Source organism: Thalassophryne amazonica, chromosome 16 (genome assembly GCF_902500255.1).
Source record: "Thalassophryne amazonica chromosome 16, fThaAma1.1, whole genome shotgun sequence".
Taxonomy (NCBI): Eukaryota; Metazoa; Chordata; class Actinopteri; order Batrachoidiformes; family Batrachoididae; genus Thalassophryne; species Thalassophryne amazonica.
Window position 1 is genome coordinate 84,268,729 of NC_047118.1, and position 25,842 is coordinate 84,294,570.

Consider the following 25,842-nt stretch of genomic DNA (forward strand, 5'->3'; position numbering starts at 1 on the left):
AGACCGCTCCAAAGAGTATCTGGCTTGCTTGCAAGCAGCATGGTCACCAGATTTAAAAGCCCCAGCACGCTCCTTTAATTTTTGTCTCACATCAGCATTAATCCAAGGTTTCTGACTAGGATGATGTGTGATAACCCTCTGCGAGACACATATATTGATGCAAAAATTAATATATCCAATAATACCATCGCAGTATTCGTCCAGATACTCTGACTGGAGGACAGACCAATCTGTCGCATCAAAGCAGCCTTGGAGTTGAACCTCACTGTCCCTGGTCCAACACTGTACAGTGCGGGTTATTGGCTTCAGTTGTCTACTCCTCTGAATGTATGAAGGAAGCAGAAGAATGGAGGAGTGATCTGACTTGCCGAAGGGGGGTCTAAGTAGGGACTTATAAGCTCATTTAATGTTACTGTAACAGTGGTCTAAAATATGTGCCCCCCTTGTGGGGAGTTTCACATGCTGATAATAGTTAGGTGAGACCGTTTTAAAGTTACTTTTATTAAAGTCCCCAGCCACAATAATCACTGAGTTTGGGTGAGAGTTTTCATAAGTATGTATGATGTCACTCAAATCACTAAGAGCATCAGAAGTGTCAGCCCGTGGATGAATGTAGACAGCGCATAAAAACATTACAGAAAACTCTCGGGGGAGATAAAAGGGGCGACATTTCATGACAAGGCACTTCAGGTTAGCTGTGCAAGCTTGGTTCATTATAACAGTGTCCGTGCACCAGCGTTCATTAATAAAAAAACACACACCTCCTCCTTTTGACTTCCCGGTGCGTTCTCTCACTCTGTCGGAGCGGTAAATAGAGAAGCCCAGCGGCTGAATGGCAGAGTCTGGCACCACTGCAGAGCCATGTCTCCGACAGGCAGTACACGGAGCAATTTCTGGCCTCGCGCCGGGTCTGGATGCGGCTCAGCAGGTCATCCGTCTTGTTTGGCAGAGACTGGACGTTCGCCAAATAAATAGACGGCAGCGGGACTTTGCAGGGGCGTCTGCGGAGTTTAACGAGCAGACCTCCTCGCTTTCCCCTGTGCTTACACTTCCTACGCTGATGGCTGTAGGCGTCCCCATCGTGGAGCTCAGGTCGGCGGCGTACACGGCGTTGGCTCTGCCCGGTCCCCTCGCTCTGCTCTTGGCTCCCCTGACTTGACTCTTGGCCCCTGTAGCCTCGCATGGGGCAAATATTAAAGTCAGCACACCTCAGTTCAGGGATTACATGGGATAGCCCACCAACTTTATCCCGGATCTGAATAAGTAATTCACGATCATACGTGACAGTGGCAAGTGTTCCAAAAACGAATAAAAACAACATAAAACACATAGCACACAAGTGAGCTCTTGCTCTTGCGACGGCGCCTTCCCTCTGCGCCATCTTGCCACAGTTCAATCAAACAATCAATCAATCCTAACTGCTGTGACAGTTAGAAGATGCCTGTGTGAAGCTAATTTATTTGCAAGAATCCCCCGCAAAGTCCCTCTGTTAAATAAAAGACATGTGCAGAAGAGGTTACAATTTGCCAAAGAACACATCAACTGGCCTAAAAAGAAATGGAGGAATATTTTGTGGACTGATGAGAGTAAAATTGTTCTTTTTGGGCAGCAGACAGTTTGTGAGACGACCCCCAAAGTCTGAATTCAAGCCACAGTTCACAGTGAAGACAGTGAAGCATGGTGGTGCAAGCATCATGATATGGGCATGTTTCTCCTACTATGGTGTTGGGCCTATATATCACATACCAGGTATCATGGATCAGTCTGGATATGTCAGAATACTTGAAGAGGTCATGATGCCTTATGCTGAAGAGGACATGCCCTTGAAATGGTTGTTTCAACAAGACAATGACCCCAAGCACACTAGTAAATGAGCAAGATGTTGGTTCCAAACCAACAAAATTAATGTCTTGCAGATGTTCAGAAATCATGAAAAACTGTGGTTATACAACTAAATACTAGTTTAGTGATTCACAGGATTGCTAAAAAAGCAGTTTGAACATAATAGTTTTGAGTTTGTAGCGTCAACAGCAGATGCTACTATTATTGTGAACACCCCCTTTTCTACTTTTTTTTACTAATAGCCCAATTTCATAGCCTTAAGAGTATGCTACTGAATCTACTGGTACCTTGTTTCCCATGTAACAATAAGAAATATACTCAAAACCTGGATTAATCTTTTTAGTCACATAGCACTACTATTATTCTGAACACTACTGTACATCTTCTGTTATGTCAAGTAACTATGAATGAAAACAACCATGAAGAAAGCAAGCCTACTAAAACCTTTGTACTGTTCTCTCTCAAAAAATTTTCCCTATTTTCCCTCAAAACGTAAGGGTATGATATGGGTGTAAAATGAAGAATTTCCAAGATCCACTAAAATGATTAAATTGTCTTGTGAAATACATCTACAGTATATAGTATTTTTTATTACCAAATTGAGATAAATAAAGTTACACAGCATGGTCTGTGATGATCACAGGTGTGGACGTGAGTCACAGAAAGGGGCCTCGCAATGTATTTGAGAACTGTACAAGAGTTCAGATTACTGCTACAAGCTCCACCTCCTTATTGCTGAAGCACCTCAAACATCAGAACTCAGATTTTACACACAGAAAACACCCTCTGACCTCACAGGTTGGTGGCCCCGACCATCAGGTGCTCCCACAGATACAGACACTGAAACCCACTGGATGTGGACCGGTGAGCCCACCACATGCATGTGCATGATGGAAGTGGAGTGTCTTTGTTTTCATTTTGGCATGTTAACAGCTTTGAGCGTGCACACTGCATGTGTGAGATGTTGATGAATGAAAGCAGTGAAGTGATCTAAAAGCAGTCATAATGACATTATACTGACAATATTAAATAATTAACATCTTTTAGTGGAATTTCCACAGTACAGGGGTAGTGGCCAAGTGGTTAATGCGCATGGTTTCGGTTCAGAAGGCTCCAGGTTCAACTCCCACCCCTGCCACATTTCTCCATGTAATGTGGAGTTGCGTCAGGAAGGGCATCCGGCGTAAAACCTGTGCCAATTCAACATGCAGATCCACCTTGAATTTGCTCTGGTGACCCCGAGTGCAAACAAGGGAGCAGCCGAAGGGACTTACTAGTGGAATTTCCACAGTGGCGTTGCTGATTAATATGATTAATATAGCACCCAAGACAAAATATACCCTCCCTAAGAAAAAAATAATAATAAGCAACTGTTACAAATGCCTTAATGTCTTTTATTTTAGTAAACAGTCAAGCTGATTTTAGAAATGATTAATCTTTTACTTACTGATCTCTCATCATTGGGTTGCAGGTTATATATAGTTAAATTTGTGAGGCCTATTAGAAAAACAGTAACATAACAATAGGGTATAGGTAGATAGTATTTTGGTGGGTTGGGGGGGTGGGGGGGGGGGGTCCAGTGTGTCAGCCCAGGTGCTGTCTGCTCTGAATATCTGAAACAGTTTCATTGGTTTTGTTTAAATATTTTGGGATACATCCATTGCATATTATTATCGTTTATAGCAACAGTTATCAAACTTAACGTCATCTGTTTCAATAGTCATTCTCCAGAAAACAAACGTATTTTCCAGAGTATAAGTCACACTGGAATATACACTCAACAAAAATATAGACGCAACACTTTTGGTTTTGCTCCCATTTTGTATGAGATGAACTCAAAGATCTAAAACTTTTTCCACATACACAATATCACGATTTCCCTCAAATATTGTTCACAAACCAGTCGAAATCTGTGATAGTGAGCACTTCTCCTTTGCTGAGATAATCCATCCCACCTCACAGGTGTGCCATATCAAGATGCTGATTAGACACCATGATTAGTGCACAGGTGTGCCTTAGACTGCCCACAATAAAAGGCCACTCTGAAAGGTGCAGTTTTGTTTTATTGGGGGGAAACCAGTCAGTATCTGGTGTGACCACCATTTGCCTCATGCAGTGCAACACATCTCCTTCACATAGAGTTGATCAGGTTGTCAATTGTGGCCTGTGGAATGTTGGTCCACTCCTCTTCAATGGCTGTGCGAAGTTGCGATGACGAACTGGAGTCAGGTTGAGACCCCGATGAGGACGACTAGCATGCAGATGAGCTTCCCTGAGACGGTTTCTGACAGTTTGTGCAGAAATTCTTTGGTTATGCAAACCGATTGTTTCAGCAGTTGTCCGAGTGGCTGGTCTCAGACGATCTTGGAGGTGAACATGCTGGATGTGGAGGTCCTGGGCTGGTGTGGTTACACGTGGTCTGCGGTTGTGAGGCTGGTTGGATGTACTGCCAAATTCTCTGAAACGCCTTTGGAGACGGCTTATGGTAGAGAAATGTGAGGTGGGATGGATTATCTCAGCAAAGGAGAAGTGCTCACTATCACAGAGTTAGACTGGTTTGTGAACAATATTTGAGGGAAATGGTGATATTGTGTACGTGGAAAAAGTTTCAGATCTTTGAGTTCATCTCATACAAAATGGGAGCAAAACCAAACGTGTTGCGTTTATATTTTTGTTGAGTGTAAATCACACCTGTTAAGAATGCATCTTAAAGAGGAAAAACCCATATATTAGCTGCACCAGAGCATATTTATATTTACAACCTGGTTTTCTTTTTTCACTTCTGATCTTCTGTGTGCTTCTTACCCTGTGTGATGCTATACAACCCCTGGCAAAAATTATGGAATCACCGGCCTCGGAGGATGTTCATTCAGTTGTTTAATTTTGTAGAAAAAAAGCAGATCACAGACATGACACAAAACTAAAGTCATTTCAAATGGCAGCTTTCTGGCTTTAAGAAACACTATAAGAAATCAGGAAAAATAACTGTGGCAGTCAGTAACAGTTACTTTTTTAGACCAAGCAGAGGGAAAAAATATGGAATCACTCAATTCTGAGGAAAAAATTATGGAATCATGAAAAACAAAAGAACGCTCCAACACATCACTAGTATTTTGTTGCACCACCTCTGGCTTTTATAACAGCTTGCAGTCTCTGAGGCATGGACTTAATGAGTGACAAACAGTACTCTTCATCAATCTGGCTCCAACTTTCTCTGATTGCTGTTGCCAGATCAGCTTTGCAGGTTGGAGCCTTGTCATGGACCATTTTCTTCAACTTCCACCAAAGATTTTCAATTGGATTAAGATCCGGACTATTTGCAGGCCATGACATTGACCCTGTGTCTTTTTGCAAGGAATGTTTTCACAGTTTTTGCTCTATGGCAAGATGCATTATCATCTTGAAAAATGATTTCATCATCCCCAAACATCCTTTCAAATAATGGGATAAGAAAAGTGTCCAAAATATCAACGTAAACTTGTGCATTTATTGATGATGTAATGACAGCCATCTCCCCAGTGCCTTTACCTGACATGCAGCCCCATATCATCAATGACTGTGGAAATTTACATGTTCTCTTCAGGCAGTCATCTTTATAAATCTCATTGGAACGGCACCAAACAAAAGTTCCAGCATCATCACCTTGCCCAATGCAGATTCGAGATTCAGCACTGAATATGACTTTCATCCAGTCATCCACAGTCCACAATTACTTTTCCTTAGCCCATTGTAACCTTGTTTTTTTCTGTTTAGGTGTTAATGATGGCTTTCGTTTAGCTTTTCTGTATGTAAATCCCATTTCCTTTAGGCGGCTTCTTAAAGTTCGGTCACAGACATTGACTCCAGTTTCCTCCCATTCGTTCCTCATTTGTTTTGTTGTGCATTTTCAATTTTTGAGACATATTGCTTTAAGTTTTCTGTCTTGATGCTTTGATGTCTTCCTTGGTCTACCAGTATGTTTGCCTTTAACAACCTTCCCATGTTGTTTGTATTTGGTCCAGAGTTTAGACACAGCTGACTGTGAACAACCAACATCTTTTGCAACATTGTGTGATGATTTACCCTCTTTTAAGAGTTTGATAATCCTCTCCTTTGTTTCAATTGACATCTCTCGTGTTGGAGCCATGATTCATGTCAGTCCACTTGGTGCAACAGCTCTCCAAGGTGTGATCACTCCTTTTTAGATGCAGACTAACGAGCAGATCTGATTTGATGCAGGTGTTAGTTTTGGGGATGAAAATTTACAGGGTGATTCCATAATTTTTTCCTCAGAATTGAGTGAGTCCATATTTTTTCCCTCTGCTTGGTCTAAAAAAGTAACCGTTACTGACTGCCACAATTATTTTTCCTGATTTCTTATAGTGTTTCTTAAAGCCAGAAAGTTGCCATTTGAAATGACTTTAGTTTTGTGTCATGTCTGTGATCTGCTTTTTTCTACAAAATTAAACAACTGAATGAACATCCTCCAAGGCCAGTGATTCCATAATTATTGCCAGGGGTTGTACAATGCTGTGGGAACCTCAGTTTCCCAGAGGGAGTCTTCCCAAGGGATCGATAAAGTTCTATCTAATCTAAACTAATTTTTTCTGTGTTATGAGCATTTTAATTTTATTTTTGTGCATTGCCTTTGTGTAAATTTTATTATTGCCATTTGTTCTTTCATTATTAGACTTTATACTTTGATTCCTGGTAAAGTCCTATATAAATAGTCATGATAATTACGCGTATTAGTCATGAATGCATAATTCTTGTTTTGTATATAAAAAATACTGGAGTTTATACTCCAGTACCTCCCAGACGAGTTAAGAAAAACTTTTACTCTGCAAAATATTGTATACATCCAGGCCATAATCATCTTTGGTATCTCATGATTCGTTGAACTGGGTCAGTTTGCATCAGTTGAAGTCATGCTAGATCACTGGTTCACCGAAATCATGAACAAAGACATTTTCCCGACAAACACGCCTGACATTTCATTGCATGGATAAAAATTTTAATTGATACAAAACAAATAGCAGGTGGCCAGATTCACAAATCACAAAATTTAGGGGCTAGTCAGAAATTCTAGGAGCCATTAAGCTATTAAAAAGAATCTGATATTTTCAAGGTTCTTCCTGGGATGAAATGTCAATGGGGGGATTAAATCTCATCCTCTCATGACTCAGTGGGATTATTTTGTTGTCCTATAAAATTAATCCAAAAAATATATCTTGTGAATAAACATGTTTATGAGACTGAGAAAAAAAAAGGTGTATTCACTTAATCAACCAAAAATGTATCTGTCTTTCACTGGTCTCCACTTAGAAAATAAGGGCTGTGCTGAGCATAAAGTACATTTTAGTGTGACTGCAGATCGTTATTTTCAATGATGGACATTATTGGCATTTATTGTTTCAAATTCCAGTTAATTCATTTTGCACTCACCTGGTGGAACTCCAAGAGCATGTGCACTCACTTTTTTTCTGAAAAGTTTAATGACAGAACCCCCAGTGAAGCATGTCCACACAAAAGGAGGCCAGGCCTCATGTGGCCCATGGGGTGCCAGTTAGTTATTTTCTTTCTTCTTTTGTTTTAAGGTGCCAAAATAGCGAGGGTTGGGCATATGAAACAGGGTTGGTAGAGTTTTGTTTTTTTTTTTTTTTTCTTCTTCTAATAGGCCAACAAATTTTTTTTTTTTTTTTTTTTTTTGTAATTTTTGCTTATAGTAATTCTTTTTCATTTATAGTGCATCTGGAAAGTATTCACAGCGCTTCATTTTTTCCACATTTTGTTATGTTAGAGCCTTATTCCAAAATGGAGTAAATTAATTTTGCCTCTCAAAATTCTAATAATGATAAGACACATTGCCATTATTGGGTACTGTGTGTAGAACTTTGATGAAAAAAATCTATTTCATCCATTTTGGAATAAGGCTATAACATAACAAAATGTGCAAAGGTAAAGTGCTATGAATACTTTCCAGGTGCACCGTAAATAATTTATTTGTTGTTTCTAGTCTGTGCTTTTTTTGTTTGTCAGTGTTGTCTGTAATCATATTACTTGTAATTATTTTCTGGTTATTTTTGAGAAGAACAATGATAAAACATTTTATGCTGAATTGCAATTTCCTCTGCAATATTATGTACATGCATTGTTTCCTGGAATTCATTTACTTAATAAATAAATCAATCAAACCATTTAGTTTTTTAATTGATCTTTAATCATTGTATCCTTCTGAGTCCACTTTACTGACTGGCAAGTTGCTCTACAGCCTTTTTAATAAGAGCAGAAGAATATTTTTCTGCACAAATAGTGCATCTCATTGGCAATGTGTCTTGAAAATAACACACTGTTGTTGCACTTGCTCCTAAAGGTAAGAGTACACACATCCTGTATTCAAGCTTAATCTGTGTGAAGTGCTATGAAGAAGGGATTTATGCCCATTCTGGACTTTAAATAAAATCCTATCTTGTGTTTGTTGCATTTGCTATGAAATGAACAATGTTTATTTTATATTATGCATTGCATATTCATGTTATTTTGAACAGTCTTATTTTACATGACAAACATCTGAGAGATTAAAAAGTGCACACTTTTCTTGTGTCATTCCTAAGGGCCCCTTCACACATAAGATTGAAGCTGACTGGCGCACAAATGAGGAATTGCATGCCACTCTTGAAAAATCGTGTAGCGCCATGGCCTCGATTCGCCCTAATTAAGGTTCAAGGTTACTTTATTTGTACCAAAAGGTAAATTTGGTTTGGCAGTGAGTCACTCCATTCATAACAATCACATAACACATAAATACAGATACAAAAAACCATAAATATAATAAAAATACAATGAGCAGTGCAAGTACAGGCCAATAGCATGGCACCCAGAAGAAAGTCACAGTGCGTGTGCCATCTCAATGCAAAGTAGCAGATAAATTAATTAAATATACATTCAAAGGCATCTGTTAAGAGCACTGATAGCAGCAGGAATAAAAGTGCTCTTGTAGCACTTAGTTCTGCAGGAAGGAGCTTTATACCTCCGTCCTGAAGGGAGCAAGTCAAACTGATCAAAAAGAGGATGTGAGGCATCCTTTAGAACTGCCTCAACCAATCTCTGGACCTGCCTCATGTACAGAGAGGTTGGATACAGCTGAGACTCTCCTCCAATGATTTTGCTCGCCCATTTTACAATCTGATTCAGACTGCTTTTGTTTTTAAATGACAAATTTCCAAACCATGACACCAGACAGAAAGATAAAACAGATTCAATATAACAACGATAAAACATAGTTAACAGTGATTTGTAAATGTGAAAGGATGCCAGTTTTCTAAGACAGAAGAAGCGCTGGTGTCCTTTTTTACACACCACTTCACAATTTGACTCAAAAGTGAGTTTGTCATCAATGACATTACCCAGATATTTATAGGTGCTCACAGTTTCTACAGCCTGACATTTTAGGAGAGTTACTCCATGTTTGTGGGAACCCTTCCTAAAGTCAGTGACCATATCTTTAGTCTTCAATACATTCATCTGTAGAAAAGACTTCTCACACCAATCCAAGAAATCATCAACCACAGGACCGTGGCCAACCTCATTGTCCTGTAGCAAGCTGACAATAACAGTGTCATCTGCATACTTAAGAATAGTCCTCCTATCTCTCCAACTTCTGCAGAGATCAGTGTACAAAATATACAAAAGTGGAGAGATAGCACTGCCTTGTGGTGACCCGGTGGAGGACTGGGTCTGATCAGACAAGACCCCATTTACTGTAACTTTTTGTGTCCTGTTAATGAGGAAGCTCAGAATCCAGCCCACAAGATTGCAACTTAGTTTAAAATGTTCTAAAAGTCTTGAGGCTAAAATGTGGGGCTGAATTGTGTTAAAAGCAGAAGAAAAGTCAATGAATAAAAGTCTGGCATGTGCACCTTTCCCTTCAAGGTGTCTAAAAAGTAAGTTCATTAAAGTGACTGTGGCATCCTCAACCCCTCTATTTGGCCTATAGGCAAATTGCATAGGGTCCAAGTTGGCACCTGATTAATAATTTCAGTTCTCACCAATTTCTCAAAGGTTTTCATGACAATGGACGTCAAAGCTATAGGCCTAAAGTCATTTAGAACTTTTGGAGTACAATTTTTGGTGGCAGGGATAACAACAGCATTTTTCCACACTTTTGGCACAGTTTGCTTTTCCAGAGACATATTAAAGATAAATTGGAAAATAGGACTCAGCTCTTTAGCACAATTTTTTAAGAGGCGACTGCAAACATTATCAGGGCCCTGACTTTTTGGTTTGAGGGCACAAAAAGATTTTTCTACCTCTTTTTGGGAAATAAAAAAGTGCTGACTGTCTTTCACTTTATGCTTTATTTCCTTAATCTCTGAACTGTGATCTGAGATATCAAACCTAGTGTAAAAAGTATTCAGAGCATTTGCAAATTCAACATCTGTCTGAAAGTCCTTCAACAAGGTGATGGATCTGGACTTGGGCTCCTGAAGCCCAGCTATCGTTTTCATACACGACCAAGCAGATCCAAGATTTTTATTTGCCATCTTTTCCTCTATTTTCCCTGCATAATTTCTCTTAGCCTTTTCCAGCACAATTTTCACTTCTTTAGTAGCATTGCATAATTCCATGACTGACCCAGATCTATGAGCCTCTCTCTTAGATTAAAAACTGGTTCTCACAGACTTTGTGACCCAGGGTTTGTTGTTAGGATATATTTTCACTTTTTTAGAAGGAATCAACATATCCCTACAATACACCACATAAGAACAGATCACATCAGCCAGTTCATCCAGGTTATCACCACATGCTTCTTTAAATATGTCCCAATCAGTACATTCATAGCACTCCTGAAGGCAAAGCACTGCATCACTGTTCCAGTCCTTAATTTCTCTAGTGGAGACCTTCTCCCTCTTAAGCAGAGACTTGTAGTAGGGCAGCAGGTGCACAAAATAGTGATCCCCAGATCCAAGAGGAGGCAGGGACACGGACTTACAAGCCTCCTTAACGGACCCGTAACAAAGATCGATAGTTTTATCCCGCCTGGTAGGGCAGGTAACATTCTGATACATATTGGGGAGAGTCTTATCCAAGGACACATGATTGAAGTCACCAAGCAAGAAGATTGGAGTGTCAGGTGAGTGAGACATTAGTTTCTGCACCACATCAAAGATGGCAGAACAGGCAGAGTTGGCATTAGCTCTCAGATGTATGTAAACCACAGTGATGAAGAGCTGTGGAAATTCACGGGGCAGATAATAGGGGCGAAGTGACACTGAAAGAAGTTCTATGTCTAGCGTGCAGACGCGCTCTTTAACAGTTACAGACTTAGGGTTACAGTATCACTCATTGACGTACAGACACACGCCACCCCCCTGAGATTTCCCCGTCACCTCTGCATCTCGGTCCAACCGGAGAGGAGCTCCAAAGCCGTCAATCCTCAGGTCAGCATTCCTGTCCTGATCCGTAAGCCACGTCTCAGTCAGTGCGATGATGCCACAGTTGCTGTAATCCTTTATATAGCGAGCACTGCTCTGTAATTCGTTCACTTTGTTCCGTATAGACTGCGAATTACCCAAAATAATAGGAGGCAGCGGAACTCGGCCAAGCCCTCGTTTCTTCAGACGCAGACGCACGCCTCCTCTTTTTCCTCGCTTTCGTTTCCCACCTTTGCTTCCCACCGCACCAGGTTTTACAGAGCCAGGTCGTAGTACCATCCTGGGAGTGTGCTCCGCAACCTCAGGTACCTCAAAACACACTGCAAAGTTAAGCTGGAGCAATTCATTTCGGCTGTACTGCAGTCGGTAGCAACCGACTTTTCCTTGCAGTACAGCAAAAGCCAGACAAAACAAGAGAGTCCAAATACTTAATCGTATAGCATACATTTTAGCTGCACTTTGCACTGCGCACTGTATAAGCACTTAAGCAATAAAATAAGACTTTAAAAACACTAGACTTTAAAAACGCTACAAACTTTCACCCACTGCCAAGTCGCAGCGTACGCGGGCCCCACCGGAAGTCATCAACTTCCACGCCTCCTTACTGACAGTATTTACTTAAATAAATTATTTGCTTGCTTGCTTATTTAATTAAATAAATACATTAATGCTGTGTCAACAAAAACCTGAGTTTGGAACTGCAGACAAAAGACTGTGTTTTCCCTCTCAGTTGAGAAATTCCTAAGTCATCTGGAGATCTTCAGATAAGCTTGGAGACATCCCCCATGGGCCAACACTGGGATTCACAGCAAAACAAAACTGTAATGCAAAGTTCTTCAAAGGGGAGCCATTGCCTTTTTATCGGTTAAATTTCAGTCATTATGAATTACATGACATTATAATGGCTTCACGTCAGAATCTGAAATTGCCCTGGCCTGAAGAACCCACCTTTATGGCCTCACACTAAGGACCCGGTCCCACTGACGTTTAGGAGGATTTGCATATGGATTGCGCACAAAATTGGCTCATATTCGCTTAACATCCGCAATATGTGTGAAACATGCTTGTATGAGTCAGCTGACACCCGCTCACATCTGCAATTATCCGCAGAGGCAAGTTTTTCCGTTGCAAAGATTTTTGAGCTGCACAAAATTTTGGCTGCGGATGACATCCGCCTTACATACTCAATACGAGGTCTGTTAGAAAAGTATCCGACCTTTTTATTTTTTTCAAAAACCTGATGGATTTGAATCACGTGTGCTTGCATGAGCCAACCTTGAACCTTCGTGTGCATGTGTGATTTTTTTCACGCCTGTCGGTTGCGCCATTTGCTTGTAAGCAGCCTTTGTGTGAGGATGGGTGGAGTCTTTGCAAGGAAATGGCGGAACAACTGGAGCAGCACGACTGCATCAAATTTTGCCACAAACTGGGCAATAGCCAATCAATCAATCAATTTTATTTATATAGCGCCAAATCTGTTGTATGGCTGGGGGGGCCTGGCTGCCTTTTGTTTCTGTCTTCTGTCCTGTCTTTTGTTTTTCCTTCCAGGTGGCTTGCGTTTAGGACTGAGTGGCTGTGTGGCTGAGTTACCAGGACCTCACCCTGATCACCTGAGGCTGATCATGTGCAGCTCGTCAGGACTCACAGCTGTGGTGCATCTACACGGATTGGAGCATGGTGGCATTTAAGTCTGGAGTACACAGTGTGTATTTGCCAGAGACTCGACCTTGTGACCAGACGGGTGAGATCGTCGTCTCGAGAGCCATCTCATCATCAGTGGATGCAGAGAACGTCCAGGTTTGATGCATGGTCTGTGAAAGAGGAGGGGGTGAGGTCTCACGCTCGTCAGCACACTTCCTGAGGTACGTTAGGTTTTGTGACTAACATTATTACAGTCAGTAAATGTGGTGTCCCTCACACCTTATTATATTGAGCTGTTATGTTAGTCGTTTAATCAGCTTCCACTGCAGTTGAATTTGTGAACAGGGTGTTCCATGCCTGCAGGGTGGGAAGCTGATTAGTAATTAAGCCAGGAAGTGTTTGCTGTTTGTGAACAACTTTGAGCGGTCTCTCTGTGTGTGGAGTGTGGACTCACATGATGATTTCTTCTTTCACAGACTCGGTTTGGCGCGGCCACCTGGGGGGTGTCGGCGGGGTCCTTGGGTCCGAACAGTTTCTGGCTCTGGACCGTTTGTGCTGCTGGGAGCGCACCGTTTCACCACCTCGCCAGTCCGCGCACTCCTTTGTTATATTTTTCCACATCACTGTTATGTAATTAAATTTAGTTATCCTTTGTACCGTGCTCTGCTTATTTCATACTGGGTCCTTCAAACGCTGGTCGGTTCTCCGGGCTGCGTCCGACATATAACAAAATCACAACAAACAGTTGCCCCAAGGTGCTTTATATTGTAAGGCAAGGCCATATAATAATTACGTAAAAACCCCAATGGTCAAAACGACCCCCTGTGAGCAAGCACTTGGCAACAGTGGGAAGGAAAAACTCCCTTTTAACAGGAAGAAACCTCCAGCAGAACCAGGCTCAGGGAGGGGCAGTCTTCTGCTGGGACTGGTTGGGGCTGAGGGAGAGAACCAGGAAAAAGACATGCTGTGGAGGGGAGCAGAGATCAATCACTAATGATTAAATGCAGAGTGGTGCATACAGAGCAAAAAGAGAAAGAAACACTCAGTGCATTATTGGAACCCCCCAGCAGTCTAAGTCTATAGCAGCATAACTAAGGGATGGTTCAGGGTCACCTGATCCAGCCCTAACTATAAGCTTTAGCAAAAAGGAAAGTTTTAAGCCTAATCTTAAAAGTAGAGAGGGTGTCTGTCTCCCTGATCCGAATTGGGAGCTGGTTCCACAGGAGAGGAGCCTGAAAGCTGAAGGCTCTGCCTCCCATTCTACTCTTACAAACCCTAGGAACTACAAGTAAGCCTGCAGTCTGAGAGCGAAGCGCTCTATTGGGGTGATATGGTACTATGAGGTCCCTAAGATAAGAAGGGACCTGATTATTCAAAACCTTATAAGTAAGAAGAAGAATTTTAAATTCTATTCTATTAACAGGAAGCCAATGAAGAGAGGCCAATATGGGTGAGATATGCCCCCTCCTTCTAGTCCCCGTCAGTACTCTAGCTGCAGCATTTTGAATTAACTGAAGGCTTTTCAGGGAACTTTTAGGACAACCTGATAATAATGAATTACAATAGTCCAGCCTAGAGGAAATAAATGCATGAATTAGTTTTTCAGCATCACTCTGAGACAAGACCTTTCTAATTTTAGAGATATTGCGTAAATGCAAAAAAGCAGTCTTACATATTTGTTTAATGTGCGCTTTGAATGACATATCCTGATCAAAAATGACTCCAAGATTTCTCACAGTATTACTAGAGCTCAGGGTAATGCCATCCAGAGTAAGGATCTGGTTAGACACCATGTTTCTAAGATTTGTGGGGCCAAGTACAATAACTTCAGTTTTATCTGAGTTTAAAAGCAGGAAATTAGAGGTCATCCATGTCCTTATGTCTGTAAGACAATCCTGCAGTTTAGCTAATTGGTGTGTGTCCTCTGGCTTCATGGATAGATAAAGCTGGGTATCATCTGCGTAACAATGAAAATTTAAGCAATGCCGTCTAATAATACTGCCTAAGGGAAGCATGTATAAAGTGAATAAAATTGGTCCTAGCACAGAACCTTGTGGAACTCCATAATTAACCTTAGTCTGTGAAGAAGATTCCCCATTTACATGAACAAATTGTAATCTATTAGATAAATATGATTCAAACCACCGCAGCAGCCAGGTGGAAACCATTCGGATTATTCAGACGGCTTTTGGTGACGATCCTCTGGGCATCACACAGATTAAGGAGCAGTACAACCAGTTTAAAGACGTCCGCACAACGGTGGAGGGTGCGCCGCGCTCTGATCAGCATCAACACGCTGAAATGACCAGATCATTTCCAAATTGAATGCTGTGGAGATGTGGGACCGTCGTGTGATTATCCGAGAAATTGCGGAAGAGGTGGACATCAGCACTTTTTCGGCACATTCCACTGTGAAAGAAGATTTTGCCATGAAAAGAGTGGCGGCGAAATTCATCAGCACAAAGCTGATGGCACAGCAACAGCGCCTCCGTGTTGAAGTCTCACAGGACATGTTGTAACATGCCCAGCTCGTCAACCATTCAGAAGATTCAGATGGCTTTCGGTGGCTTTTCAATCGTGTGACTATCTGAGAAATTGTGGACAAGCTGGACATGTCAAGCTGGAAATGATCCAGTCATTTCAGCGTGTTGATGCCGATCAGAGCGCAGTGTGCCCTCCACCGTTGTGCAGACATCTTTAAACCGGTTGTACCGCTCCTTAATCTGTGTGATGCCCAGAGGATCGTCACCGAAAGCCATCTGAATAATCCGAATGGTTTCCACCTGGCTATTGCCCAGTTTGTGGCAAAATTTAGAGTTAGAACAGTCTGCTCTCTCTCTGCCGCTCTTGTCTTGCCTCTCTCTCTTCCTTTCTTAAATGCTTAATTTTTATTTTGGGCCAAGACCCCATTGTTAAGCTAAGCTAAACGAAAGCTACCATGTGGTATTCATTCTTTGTTCACTTTTGATAATTTTAACAAAGTTTTAACCTGACGCTTTAAGGTCCGTCAAGTCTTTAGAATTTTTATGAGTACTTCTGAGCTGAACTTTTCAAATTAATAGCGAATTTACCAAAAAGCGACTCTCCTTTTCTGTCGGCTATTTTATTTTTTCAATGCTTTTAAAGTTTTAACTTTTTTTCCTAAATTCACAGATATTTTTAATCTGGCTCCAACAAACTTTTTAAAAGCTACCAGAAACCATTTTCAACAAACGCCTCCCACCTCTGGGGTTCAGCAGTTGAGGACAGAGCTGATTTCAAACCTGACTGCAAGGAGCCTTCCTGTCTGTAAAGCCAGCCGACCCAAGCCTTTGGGATCACACCGGGAGACCACTGAGTTAACCCCTTACCCAAGTGAGCACGTTGCAGAACCTACATCAACGACAGACGGACGGGCCATCTGAACCATCTCTGCGACGGACCAGATAAGTGACCCAGTTAAAGGTACCAGAAAAAGGGTTTGTTGTCAATGGATACAAAGTGGCTTCCTTTTAAACATATTCATATGTTTGTTTAATATTTTTCTTAATAATTGGCTTCAAGTTTCATCATTAAATTCTAATCAGATTTATTCATTTAAAGTCTTTAAGCTTTATCTCTCTCTCTTTCAACATCTCATGAGAGAATAAGAAAATTGTTTTCATGAATTAACTTATTTAATCACTGTCCATGAAAATGCCAGTAAACTGTTCATTACTTGTAAATAAATTGTAAATATTTCTGCTGTGGTTCATTTTGTGTTCAGAAGGAAACCTTTGGTTAATCGTATTGTGAATTCAGGCTTTCAGATCTGAGACTGATTTAATTAAATTGAGAGTGATTAATTCATTTGAGACTGATAAATTAATCAATGTTTAAATTAAAGTACCTATGCTATAAATAGGTGGTGCCCCGAATAATAATTAAATAATACGTATTAAACCCTAAATTGTTAATTATTTTGGTGAGTCATCAGATGGGGCCTAATCCATTCTAATTCAGTTTGGGTATGGTGCTCCGGTGTGAGCCGATCTAGATTCAACTAAATGGTTACATCTTTTGGTGCTTCTGTGTGAGGCCTGAATATCTGTAAATTTGCTACATGTTACATCTTTATGGTCCCCCGTTGCAAGGCTTTGTAACATGTTACATATCTTTTGGTCCCCCGTGTGGAGGCTTTATTAAATATCTGTTACATATATCTTTTGGTTCCCCGTGTGGAGGCTCTAATAAATAAATACAATCGGAACCGCCTCAAATGCCTCGTACAGCTGTTGCTACAACCATTCACGCACACCAGCCGCCGAAAGACAGCGAGTGCCCTGCGAGTATCAGGCCTGGTTAACAGAGATGGCTGGACACAAATCCAGGATTTGAACAAAGAGCTCTGTGTGTAAAAACAGTTCACTGAAGCAGTAAACAAGGTCCGGTACACAAAAGGCAGTCCAATAAGAGCAACAGTACATGGAACATCAGGCTTAGGCGTGGTCAGTAATACAAGCAGGTGGTGAAAACACATGAGAGGCAAGCAGGTCGAGAATACACAAAACAGAGCTGGAGAGAAGGCATAAAGCACATCAATCTGGCGAAGAGCAGAGCAAACTGTGGAGGTTCTATACCCCCAGGTGATAAGATGCAAATTGAAAACAGGCGTGCGTGGAAAGCACCAGAACAAGAGTGTGGAACTGGACTTAAACGGTTTAACATGACTAACATAGAAAGAGGTGTGTATATGTATGGACCTGGGTAACCGGAGATGGACAGAGATGGGGTTGATGACCTTAGACACGGGAAAAGGACCGACAAACCTGGGAGCATGTTTACGCAGAATACCACAGAAGGGCAAGTGACGGGTGGATAGCCAAACTTTTTGACCTGCAGAGTAGGCAAGAGCGGAGGACCACTTATGGTCTGCCACTGTCTTATACAGTGCTGAAGAATGACTAAGGGCTCGCTGAACCCGCTCTCAGGTCCGCTGGCACCTGATGACTAAAGTGAGGGCAGATGGAACTGGAGACTGAAGAACTGTGGGTAAAAACAGAGAGGGCTGATGACCGAAGACGACATGGAACGAGGAAAAACGGGATGATGCAGATGGCAAACTGTGTACTAATTCTATCCATGATAACTGTGATAACCAAGTAGATGGATGTTGTGAACATAAAATTCTAAGACCCTTTTCCAACTCTTGATTAAAGCATTCAGTCTGACCATTAGCTTGTGGATGATACCCAGATGTGAGACTGGAGGTAGCCCGAGGAGGCGGCAGAACACTCTCTAAAATCCTGAGATGAACTGTGAACGTTGCTCTGAGATTATATCCTGAGGGAAACCATGGAGACGGAACACATGAGTAAGCATAATTTCAGCTAATTCCTTGGCAGAAGGCAATTTAGGCAAAGTCACAAAATAACACATCTTCGATAATCAGTCAACTACGGTCTGGATTACTGTGTGTCCCTTAAATGGTGGGAGTCCCATGACAAAATCCATTGAGATATGAGTCCAAGGTTGTCTAGGGATTGACAGAGGCAGTAATGAACCCGCAGGAGGATGTGTAGAGGACTTATGCCTAGCACAAATCTGACACGCATTCACAAATTCGGTAACATCTGCGACTATTCGTTGGCCACCAAAACCTTTGTTGAAGAAACATAGATCGTCCATTTAATGCCCTGATGACATGAAAAATGACTACTGTGACCCCACTCGATCACCTCCCCTCTGAGTGAAGCTGGAACGAATAACTTGCCCAGTGGACATTCAGAAGGGACACATACATTTTCAAGAGCTGTTTTTACCGGTGATTCTATTTCCCACGTGATGACAGAAATGAAACAGGAGGGTGGTAGAATATTACGGGGATCAGACAAAGCATCCGGGCCATCGTATTGTCTGGACAAAGCATTTGGTTTACCATTTTTTGAGCTGGGTCGGTAGGAAATGACAAAATCGAAACGACTGAAAAATATGGCCCAAAGGGCCTGACGGGCATTTAAACGCTTCTTTGTGCGTAGATAAGCTAAATTCTTATGAACAGTGTAAACTATAAATGGCATTTGTGCCCCCTCAAGCGAGTGATGCCACTCCTCCAAGGCCACTTTGACCGCCAGCAGCCGATGCTGTAATTGCGTTCTGCGGTAGACAACTTGCGGGACAGAAAAGCACATGGATGGAACCCTCTGTCTGTGGGACACATTTGAGGTAGCTCCCACACCAACATCAGAAGAGTCGACCTCAACGACAAACTGCCATGTCCGCCGGTGTCCACTTAAACGCCCGAAGGGATGAGGTCACATTATACAGTGGCGCGGTGACAGAACTGAAATTTTGAATGACACGGTGGCTCTGTGATATTCACACTTTTCTGCCTTAACATACAAATCAATGTGTAGTAGGGTTTGCAATACAGATGGTATGTGCTGACCGTGGGTCTTGAGGTCAGGAGAAAAGATTACAATATCATTCAACCCTCAGTAGTCAATACAAGATCAAAGTGACTTATCTTTCTTTTCAACAAAGAAAAAACCTGCGTCTGTGGGCAACGATGAGGGATGAATCAAACCCGCGTTGATCGATTATGGCCGTGCATTCAGGAGCAGACAGACAATACAGCTTTCTCAGAGGCAGATTCACCCCAGGAAGGAGATCAATTGCGCAGTCATAAATGCAATGAGGAGGCAGTGATTTAGCTTTAGTTTTGCTGAACACCTGTGCTAAATCGTGATAGCAAGATTGCACACCCACCAGATCCGGAATTACATTAGACAGCGGAGATCTGGTCTTAATCAACAATTCTTGGAGCAAAATGATTTGCACGCACTAATCTCCCCACTGGCCCAGTTAAAATTAGGACTGTGCTGTTGTAGCCAGGGGTGCATAACAGAGTGAGTCATCTTGTCAAAAACAAAGAGGCTGATTGACTCCACATGGTTCTCATCAACAGTTAAGTGGACTGACTGTGTTCTGTGAGTAATTTGTCCCATGACCATCCACTGCCTTGACCACCAGAGGTCGTGAGAGGCAAAATAATCTACGGTGCAGGGACCTGGCGAGAGAAGATAATATTAAATTGGCATCAGAACCAGAATCCACAAATGCAGCCACTAAGACAGAGGACTGATTAGATTCTAATTTAGCAGAAATTACATTTTGAGAAGCTGAGGAAGAAATGGAGTTTTGACTCACCTGCACAGACTTTTGGGATTTTACAGAGGCACCCGTGACCGGACAAGAGGAGATCAAATGACCCGACTGTCCACGTTAAAAACAAAGCCCAATTTCCCGTCTGTGGCATCGCTCCTCCAGGGACAGACATGTTCGACATGGGTTCTGCATGGGTTCTTCGGATCCGTGGTGTGCTGGGTCGGCTTTGGAGCGATGAGAGGAGGATGGCTGATGATAGGGTGTGGTGAAACATTGTGGCAGAAAGCGATGTCCTAGCTTTACGGAGGGATTTTTTATAGAGCAACAGACTCTTTTTCCAGGCTAAGTGAAGATCTTCTAAATTAGTGAGACGCCATTTCCTCTCCAACTTACGGGTTATCTGCTTTAAGCTGCGAGTTTGTGAGTTATACCACGGAGTCAGGCACTTCTGATTTAAAGCTCTCTTTTTCAGAGGAGCTACAGCATCCAAAGTTGTGCTCAATGAGGATGTAAAGCTATTGACGAGATAATCTATCTCACTCACAGAGTTTAGGTAGCTACTCTGCACTGTGATGGTATATGGCATTGGAGAACATAACAAAGAAGGGATCATATCCTTAAACCTAGTTACAGCACTTTCAGAAAGACTTCTACTGTAATGAAACTTATTCCCCACTGCTGGGTAGTCCATCAGAGTAAATGTAAATGTTATTAAGAAATGATCAGACAGAAGGGGGTTTTCAAGGAATACTGTTAAGTCTTCAAACAGCTGACCGCTGTGTACTACAACTCAAATGGTGAACACACAATGCACATGTGTGGGTGGGCGCTCATGCCCTCATCACATGAGGACTGGCCAGCGTCTGAGCACGCAGCACAGTGTGAAGCCAGCTGAGTGGCTGATGTCACTTCCACCATGTAAATTGTAGTTTACATGACAGACAGAAAGAGTGGAGATTATATAAAACAAATAAGGGTGAAGGCATGAACTCATTCATGTGTGATCGCTTTGCTCAAACACTTTGCTGTGGACATATAACGCCTGTCAGCTGACCGCCGACTGTCAGCTGGACCTGACCGTCCACACAAGGCGTTACATTTAAAACACAGACAGACAGATTCAGGACAAAAAATAATAATACATACATAAATTTACATCAGAGAATAAAGGAACAGAGAGCCTTTTTTTCTGTGAGCTGACGAGGTCAGCAGACAAACGTGGGCGTGTCCCTGTGACCTGAAGCTGTTATCTATGTTTGCAAGTCATAGCTGAAGAACACCTGTAGTGGCTTGTAGAAAATGAATTTGCATAACTTCACCGTGAAGCACGGATGTCGGCATGCTATACTAAGGTGGAAATAAATTAAAACAAATATCCCTTCAGTTGACTGCTACGTGAGCTCAACCGCAATGCTGGTGAATATCATACCATGCTGAAAATCACAGAGAGGATCAGTATCAGGAACTGATTTCCCCACATTGTAATAATTAAAACACATATCACATTTGCAGCGGAACACTGCAAGCTGGACACGCCATGCCGGCTGATGTGTTCATGACACGGGAGCCAACTCTTCATGAGACGGGAGCCCAGCTGATGTCTTCATGAGATGAGCGCATCAGGTAATTAATGTAAAACATAAATGGGAGAACAGTAATACACGTCATTTCATTTCTTCCTGGTGTACATCTAGGCAAAGGATCTTTATAACAGGAATTAAGTATTACAAATTGTGTTTTTTGTTTTTGTTTTTTTGCTCTGCTGCTGTATGCACGACTTTCCACGTGCTCGCACTGTGCTCGTGCATGCGAACACAAGGATGCATGAAACTGTCGCCAAGGTATTGTGCATGCCTGTCCAACCGTGTGTCCCTCCTGACAGCAGGTGTCAGGATTTAAATAGGCATGGCACAGAAGGTGGATGGACGCAAATATAAAACTCATAGAGACTGGCGTGAGAGTAAAAAGGCTTTATCTCAAAAAGGCAGGCAGGGATTCTGTACACAAGTAGTCAGTCAGAGAGGCGGTGGTGCAGGCAGGCGTCAGTCTAAGGTGAGGTCAAAAAACATGCACTGTTCAAAATACAAGGCAGCAATGGTCATGGGCTCAGGTGAGAGCAAGGTCAAAGGCTGAACACGGTCAAAAACACAGTAGAGCAACACAGAGCAAGACAAAGGGCTGGAACATGAACTAGAAAGCACAACAAACTGGCAGGGAGTGGAGAAAGTGAGGGGCTTAAATAACAGGTGCAGTAATTAGGAATACAAGACACAGGTGTCAGGGAATGTGCTGGAAGGGGCATGGTCAGACAAGACAGGTGAGGGAGGAGTAGAGTGACAGGTGGGTGTGACTAACAGAAACAGACTCAGAGTGACTGAAAATCAATCCCCAACCAACTGTGATAAAAACTGAATTACCTAACAATAGAAGTCTCACTATTTGGCTGTTCAACCTATAAAACCCTCAGGGCAGCCAATCAGCTGTATGACTTTTAGCTAATCTGCTAAATCACCTGTGAGCACTCATTTTGTTATGTAAACGAGGCAATCATTTGCGCACCACAGGAGAAGACATGCTGACAAGGGTGTGGTTGACCCATCTGATAGCCTATTGTATATGCAGCTTGTTCTCAAAGGAGAGATAATTCCTTTTGTGCTGGTTAAATCCCTCACTGCACATAGCCTGCCACTTCAGTGCCCTCAAAAATTCTGTGGTGTATGAACCACCTCTCCAAGGAACGAAGATGCAACACTCAACAGGCGTTGGAAATGATCCTGGATGGAGTAAACCCTTGTGACTCAGATGGAGAAGACACAAACCTTCAGCCAGATTCAGACTCCGAGCTGTCTGAGCTGTCTTCAGGTTAGATTTAACCTGAAGTGCACTTCAAGGACAAAAGTCTCACAAAAACAGGACATGAGCCCAGATCTTCTGGTTTCTGCATCTTTCGCCCAACGTTGTGTTATGTGTGAAGGGGCCCTAAGTCCTGTGCTGAAAGACAAAACCGCTGCAGTCTGCTTTTAGGAAATATCACTCCACAGAGACAGCGCTCACTAAAGTTGTGAATGATCTTCTGCGAGCAATGGATTCAGACACCACTACGGTTTTGGTGTTGTTAGATCTCAGTGTTGCGTTTGATACCGTGGATCATCATATTTTGCTCAATAGGTTGGAGAATTTTTGGGGGATTACTGGAAGTGCCCTTGCCTGGTTGACGTCATATCTGTCCAGTCGTTCTCAATGTGTCTTGTATAATGGCACTACCTCTGACCTTGCTGACATGAGATTTGGGGTTCCACAGGGATCTGTTTTAAGCCCCTTGCTTTTCTCCCTGTATGTGGCACCCCTTGGGCTACTGCGAAATTTGGGATTGCTTTTCATTGTTATGCTGATGATACTCAGTTGTACATGCCGATAACTGCGGGAAATCTCACTCCCATAAAATCCCTGACTCCCATAAAATCCCTGGAGGACTGTCTTCTATCAGTGAGAAGTTGGATGTCTAGTAACTTCCTACTTTTAAACTTTGATAAGACTGAAATGATGGTTCTTGGTCCAGCGAGACATCGGCATCAGTTTGACCAGCTGGCGCTCAGCCTGGGTTCCTGTGTCATACATCATACGGACAAAATGAGGAACCTTGGGGTAATTTTTGATCCCACGTTGTCTTTTGACCTCCACATCAGGGATGTTACTAGGACTGCTTTTTTCCATCTGAGAAATATAGCGAGGATCCGCCCCATCCTGTCCATGGCTGATGCTGAGACCCTGATTCATGCTTTTGTTTCTTCTAGACTAGATTATTGTAATGTTCTATTTTCAGGGTTACCACAGTCAAGCATTAGGGATCTTCAGCTGGTTCAGAACACTGCTGCCAGACTTCTGACATGTAGCAGAAGGTCTGAACATATCACACCCATTTTGGCATCTTTGCACTGGCTCCCTGTCTCTGTGAGAGCAGATTTTAAGGTTTTGTTATTGACTTATAAGGTTGTTCATGGACTGGCGCCATCTTATCTGGCTGATCTGGTGGAACTCTACGTGCCGGCCCGGGCTTTGCGGTCGCAGGATGTGGGACTTCTCTGTGTTCCCAGGGTGAAGAAGAAGTCAGCAGGTCAAAGAGCCTTTTTGTATCATGCACCCACACTGTGGAACAGTCTTCCTGCGACCGTGAGGCAGTCTGAGTCTGTGGACATTTTTAAGTCAAGACTCAAAACCTATTTTTATTCTCTTTCTTATGGATAGTTTTTATTTTTATTTGTTTTATTCTTTTACTTCTGTTATTTATGTATTTGAATTTTTTATTCATTTTTAATTATTTATTCAATTTTATGTTGATTTGTTTTATGTAAGGTGCCTTGAGACAGCTTTTGCTGTGATTTGGCGCATTATAAGCTAATTAAATTAAATTAATGTCAGCAGCTTCACATATTCCAGGAACATTTATCTGCCAACTGGTATTTAGCTCCACCTATTAAGCACATGGTTCCACGCATTTTCTTGTTTTGTTCAACTCAGACAAAACATTTGACAAATAACTGAGAGATCCTGTTTGTCTGAAAAGGTTACATTGGGTGTTTTTAATCACCTGCTGCACTGCTGTCTGTCAAACATATGAAACAACAGAAGACATGAAAAAAATGACAGATCCCAAAGAAAATTCTGTTATGTGATACAGCCAAGAAGGTCAGACCTAAGAGACCAGAGAGATGAGGAAAAAATACAACATACAACTTGTGGTACTGTGGTGAGACAGAGTGAATAAAACACAACACTCTGCAGTCAGGTCCATAAGTATTTGGACACTGGCAGTATTTTATTAAAGGGTCTCAAATAGGACAGTGTGCCAGGATGCACAAGGGATGAAAAAATACCTTTCTGTCTAACTGCTCCAATGTCATTATAGCATTATAGTATTTCATGGCCTCATGATATTTTGGTGAGACAAATTATGGACATACTTGCATATTCACCACTCACATGGACATAGAAATTATGTCTTCATCCAGTCCATTTGTAATGCATTTCAGTTGAATCCTTGTGACCCACAACCCCCTAAAATGATTCAAATATGTTTTTTGAAAGTGATGATATGGGTAATTGTCCACTTTTGACAACCTTTTCTTAGTACTTTTGATATGGTGCACTTGAGACCTCATAAAATTGCACTGTGGAAAATAAAAGTCTGTTGCAATATGATACCTGCTGAGTTGTAAAATTGGCCAGATTTCCTGGATTATTAGTAACCACTAAGCTTACAGTGTCATCACAGATCATTTATGTCGACCAACTACTCTGTGAGCCTGTAAATGGACGATCCTCAGTCATTGTTCATCTGTCAGTGTGCAGACTAAAGCCCCGTTTACACATAGATGGTAAACTCTCCCGGAAGCGTCCCGGCAGAGATTTTGCCCCCTCCGGGCCGTTTTAGGGATCAAACGCCGTAGTTAACGCCGGCGCACGGGGGCGTGGTTTGGTTCCGGCTTCACCGGGAATCATCGAAAAAATTATTCAACATGTCGAATAATTCCGGGAGCGCTCCCGGAGAAGTGGCCTGAAGATGGAGACAACGCGAACAACAGCGTTTGATACTTTTTAATCACCGTGTCATCCCGCCCCTTCCTGTAGTGCCGCAGTTTACACCGCCGTAATTGGCGGCCGGCATTGTATCCCTAATCAACAGCGTGTAAAACGGCGATAGAGCCCACATCGGCGTCCTCAAAGGCGTTTTAACCGGCGACAGAGGCAGACAAAACGGCGGACAGTACGCTGTTCTAAACGCCACCCCCCGGTTAACGGTGTTCCAAACGGCCGATAGGCG